The 5637-nt window shown below is 41.6% G+C and overlaps 1 long non-coding RNA gene across 1 annotated transcript; it reads right to left on the bottom strand.

The window, feature by feature from the left end:
* Positions 1–268: 268 nt before the first annotated feature.
* Positions 269–4525, bottom strand: LOC112946046. The gene is made up of 3 exons (XR_003249126.1): positions 4480–4525; positions 4011–4112; positions 269–687 (listed from the first exon to the last, which is right to left on the bottom strand). It is a non-coding gene; the product is annotated as an uncharacterized LOC112946046 (long non-coding RNA).
* Between the last annotated feature and the right edge of the window lie 1112 nt (positions 4526–5637).

Below are 5637 nucleotides of genomic sequence, written 5' to 3'. Positions count from 1 at the left end.
TTGGCAACGTCTCTTCTCTTGGAGAGAGCTGTCCTTGAATCTATAAAATGGATCTCTTATGGCAGCAGGGGGGGATGCATGTGTATGGGGGGGAAACCCTTTGAGAATGCACAAAGGGAGCCTTTGCTTATGTGCACAGTTCATGTGTTTAGGCTTTTAATATTTTTTTCCCCCCTCAGATAAAATATATCCATGAATCTTTGCGCTTTTTTTTTTTTTTTAACTAGGGCAGTGGATTTAAGAAGCACTCAGGCTACCTCATCTTTAATTAGAGCTTTCAGGAAGGAATTGTTTGTTGGCTGGACAAAACATTATAGCTTTCCCCTCATGGTCCTATGCAATTAGGGGGCTGAGTGGGGGATCAAGTGTACATTTCAAGGGGAGAAAAAAACATAAATACATCAGAAACCAATTTTTATAACCTGGTAAGATTCAGACTTTTGGCGTAGAGCTGCAAGGATCACTCAGCTTCTCACAAACCCAAGACTTCTACATCTACTTTGCTCTTCCACCCCGCAGCTGGAAGAGCCCAGCTCCATTTTCACATATAACCTAAAAGTGGGAGACAACTGGCAACTTGTTACATGTTTCCATGTTTTGGATCCAGTGTTTCACATGGTGATGAGCCCAGGTGAATTAGCAAGAGGCTGATTCCAAAGCAGAGATGTTCCTTCCACTGCTGTCATTCTGCATGGGAAAAATGTTCAAATAGAGCATTACATTTACACATGYAACATTATTTCAGAATCTTCTTTAATTTCTACTGCTCCCTGATGAAATACTGCTCTTTTGAWCTACAAGAACTTCACCTGCCACTTAAAACTTGTCACTCCTTTTTGTCCAATAGACTTTAAATCACTGTAGTTAGTTCAGATAGCACTGCATCATACTAGTCAATACGAATTAATCCTGCAAAGCTGAAAGTACAAGAATTCTTTTATTCTCTCTGGAAACAGAGATAGAGGATCTTATTACATGGGTAAAATGAACAATAATGGAGAGTCCACTCCCTTTGCATCACAAGTTGCACATACTTAGGAGTCATGCTTTAAAAGGATGGCTCTTCCAGCTCTGAAAGACAGAGGGACATCAGGGAAGCTCAGGAAGCAAAACAAGCTACAAACAGGTTTATTTTATGACATACAGTTCATCAACTATATGACTTTTTGGTCTTTTCTTGATTATTTCCTGATTACGAAAGGAAAATTTTTAGTGAGTCAGGAACATTATYAACTATTTAGAGAGTCAAGAACATTATCAGCTATTTGATATTGGATTAGCTATTTGTCTATTTGACAAACCAATACTCATAGAACTATATTTTTTCCTTCCAAGGGAAGCACCAGTCTTCCCCTATTCAAGAAGAACGCTGTGGCATCTTTTGCATGACAGCTATTTTACCAAAGCCAGCATGGCCCATGCTGCCCATGCACAACAGCTACCATCCATTTACTTCTTTACTCTTCTTTCCCAATTCCCTTAAGCAGACCGAAGCCCCAGTTACACATACAYTTGAGAAAGGACTGAGTGGTCAACGCACATTCATTCCAATAAAATGCTGAGTACTTCCTGCAAGTACAGGATATGAATCACTTAATGTGAAGATGACCACAGAGCATCACCACTACAAAGCCACACCAGCATTGTGCAGCCTGCAGAGCAGCTGTGGCAGCGTGTTACCCTGCACATTTCAACACACACAGCCAAAGAGGTAGATTTTTGCAGTCCTCCCCTGGACGCACAGGAGTTAAYCATCAAAAAGTGCAACCTTTGATTGGTATTTTCTTCTGCAATGATATCCCTCACTTACAAGGCTTCTTTATGACTTTTTCCTCCCAATAACAGTCAGCTTTGAAGTACAGAACAGYTAATCCCATTTGCTATCTGCACTGTAGGTATGAAAGAATTCTGTGACTCCCAAACAGACTGAGAAAAATGAAGTTAACATCATGATATCCCAGGTCATTAATAAGGGCAGTAATGTTTGGAGATGGTGAGATTGCTGGGAGAGCTCTAGGGACCCTGCTTGGGGATGGTCCCTGCACTTGGAATGCTACACAGAGTCGTCTTCATCAGGGGTCTTTCTCCAATTTAAAAAATAAAACTTTTTTTTTGGTTGCTTTTAAATTTAAACCAGTGTGGTGACACAGTGCAATGAACATGTGTTTTTTAAAAAAGCCAAGACAACCCTTTGATTAAAAAAGACTGATGACTGCCAGACCAGACAGTGATCACTCAAGGTCTCTTCCAGATATGAGGCTCTATAATCTGGCACTGCTCTGGGAAAGTCTCTGCCCCTTTTTTCTTTTTAATCCATTTAGTTGCATTGTTTCCAGCTTACGCAAAGCAGTGGAGCCACAGAGAAGCCAAAGAATTAAAGGGATCAATGATCAAGTCTGTGCAGAAATCATAATGTTTGTTTCCAAATGTATAACTAAGAAGTACAATTGTCTAGGGACTATTGAGCTTGAGGTCTATGCCACAATAATTTCTCTATAGAGGATTTCTTTCTCTAAAGGCCTTGGCATCTAATCTTTCCAAGAAATACTCAAGCAATTAGTTTTGAATTTAGAGGTCCTTCAACCTTCCTCACGGAACGCTCATACTTCCATCTCCTCACTTATCAGTGTGGAGATCACTTGCCCACACCTTCCCAGGCTCCACAAGGAAGGTGCCTGTTGCTGCTCTGTTCTCCAGGCCAGTGTTCTCATCACTTATTTCAGAAAAGCTTTTAGAGTCACAGATGCAGCAAACACATGTGCAGAGGTGGGGAAAGGAACTGGGGACAGGTTTCACTTGTAGGAAGATAGAATGGATGGGAGAAGGAGACCCAAACCAGGCTGGCTCCATGATAAACTGGAACACAACCTGAAGTTCATGAAAACTCCTGTGGGAGGATTAAAAGGAAAGTGCTCCTAACAATATTGGATATTCTCTCTGTATCCGGGAAAAATCCACTGCAAAGCACAGCTACTGTTTATACAGACRGCCCCTTCCAAAATTTACAAGTATTTGGAGAAACTAAGCCCAGCAATCCCCTAAGGACAGATCACACCACTAAGTGCTGGACGCTGCTGATGTTACTTGGGTCACAACGATGAGCTGAGAACACAGGGCAAAAAATCACGGTCCTAATACCTACTTGATCTCCAGTAGGCTCCACTCCTCCATTTCATTTTTGGTATAAATCTGCTCTCCATGCCATACCCTTTTGTGAGAGGCAGGAACCTGGAGCTAAATAGATTCTCTCTCTCTCTCTCTCTCTGTACATATACATACATATAGCAAGAGAAGTTAGTGCTAAAGAGCCTGGGAGGTGCAAGCAGGCAGATGGGTGTGGGAAGGCAGCACTTTTGAGCTCAGTTTGAGTAAGATCAAGACCTGTCCCCATGAGTAGGACCATGCTGTGAGATGGAATCTACATCCCACCCTGCTAGTTTTATGCCTGCAACAAGAACCAACAACCTTCTCTTCAAGCCACCAGCAGGAAAGGTGTCAGAAATGAAACAAACCCCAACTGGTGCTGGAGGAATAAAGGTACCAGAAGTCAGCTCTTGACATGCTCCCTTGGATTCAGGTTCTAGTCACAAACACCAATTCCTAAGGAAGGGTTTGATTCTCTTTCAAGAGACAGCAACRTCTATTGCACCAGTACATTGAATTACGGCCCAGCATCTCTGCGCAAAGGCTTGTCCATCTTTGCTGGGGGTTTAAGTTCTCAAGTTTTGAATTCTTGCCCATGGCTCAAGGAAATAAACCTGATTTAGTGACTCAAGTTATTGTAGGAGACACAGGCAGATTGCAAACAAGGGGCTAGTTCCYGGTCCTGTTGACGACAGAGTTGAAACACCAGGGCTCATTCCCAAATCTGCTGTAGGTTTCGGGGACAAAGAATGAAGTAAGAGCCAGCTGTAGGGCCAAAGYGAGCACTGACTTGCTATCAGGTCTTGGTGATTACCACTGAGGGGAGAAACACGGCTTGTAAAAAAGTTATAAGAGGATAACTGCACCTTCTCCTTCATGAAATGGAGCAAATTCCAGAGTGTTTCTTCCTCTGCCATTTGCTTCAGCTTCATTTCACATGCCGTCTCGCACAACCGCCTCCAGGGAGTCTTAGGGAAAAAAAAAATTTCACCTTCTATGCCCAATTCTTGCCTTACTGCAARAAAATTATTTGCTGCTTTCCTAACAAACTGCTTCAGTTGTCACTGTAGTTAAGGTTATGTCAACACTTCTATTATAAACTCCTCTTGTTAGGAATTTACAAGTTGGCTGTAAAAATTCCCTTTGCACTTAATTTTGGCATAGATGGCAAAAATCCCAGGAGCACATAAAAAAAGACTACAACATTTATGCATTAGATTTTAACACATTCCAAGAATAGAAGTTTTCACTGTTAAGGCAGACACTGTATCATGAAATAATGACCTAAAACAGTAGTTTTAGTCAGTGTGTGAATCCCCTGCTGAAATAAGTCACCTTGGATTGCTCTATGCTCCCATGCTGCAGACAGGGGAACATCACACCAAGGGGCACAACAGGAATAAGAACAAAAATCTCCTGGGAAAAAGAAAAAAAACTTATCTATTCATAGTACAATTAAAATGCAAACTGTCCTTTTTATTGAGGGATACATCCTGCCTTTCATATCTAAAAGCAGAGATTAATGTATGAATGTTTCAGGGTAGTTGAGGAAGGATTATTTTCCTCTGTCTAATGTATTTATCTCACCTTCATCCTCATCTGAGCCCCTCAATCATCAGCACATTTAGCTTTTCTGGGGCATTACTGTTGTTTATTTTCATTTCAGAAACAGAACAGTTATATGGAGAGAGGTTAAGTGATTTGCCCAAGGTCAGAGAGGACACATCCCTGAGCTAGGAATGGAGTCATGTCCAGGCTGTGAGAGTTGCCATCCTCTTATGGCTTGCTAGGAAGTAACAGCAATTTATCAACCTCAATCTAGCTCTGAGCCTGAAATTCCTTCTCTTCCCGAGGACTGTTTAGCAGGATTTAATAGTTACTAGTGTCACTATATCCCTCTGCTTCCAGTCTTGCCTTCCAACAGCTCTTGAAGGATCTGAGGATGCTGAGAAAGGCTGGGTTTGCTTCTTGCACAGGCTTCCCAAACACTTTGTACGTGGGAAGTTGGCTTACCTGCTGAAACGGAGACATGCAAAGATGAGCACTTTGTTTTCATCCATTGAAACTGAGTACATGGCATTAGCTAAATTGTGTGTCTGTTGAGGGGGAAAAAGTATGACAGCTGGGAAAGGAAAATATAAGATGCAGACGAGACCTAAGTATTGTCAAATCAGTCTTTGTTCATTCGAATGTTTCAGGAAATCAACAGCCAAAAGCAAGTAAAAATAACTCAGTCAGAACTAAAGCTGCTTCTGTAAAAAACACATTTTTGAAAGTAAGATTCCAGCTCTGCAAACTCTCCCATGTGTTTAACGCAGGCAAGGCACTGCACCCATGCACACAGTTTACCTTTGTCAAGTTATGCCCAGGTTTGCAGCACTACAAGCTGCATTTTAAAATAAAACTTWGGTCTACAACTTTTACCTTCCTTTACAAGGGCTGACAGTAACATTGCTTATTTTAGAGACAGCTTATGGATATGATGAACAAGGA

This window comes from Nothoprocta perdicaria, unplaced genomic scaffold (assembly GCF_003342845.1).
Source record: "Nothoprocta perdicaria isolate Ctin4 unplaced genomic scaffold, notPer1 scaffold_2, whole genome shotgun sequence".
In the NCBI taxonomy this organism is placed as follows: Eukaryota; Metazoa; Chordata; class Aves; order Tinamiformes; family Tinamidae; genus Nothoprocta; species Nothoprocta perdicaria.
The sequence above is the reverse complement of the archived record's forward strand: the minus strand, read 5'-3'. Positions and strand labels throughout refer to the sequence as shown.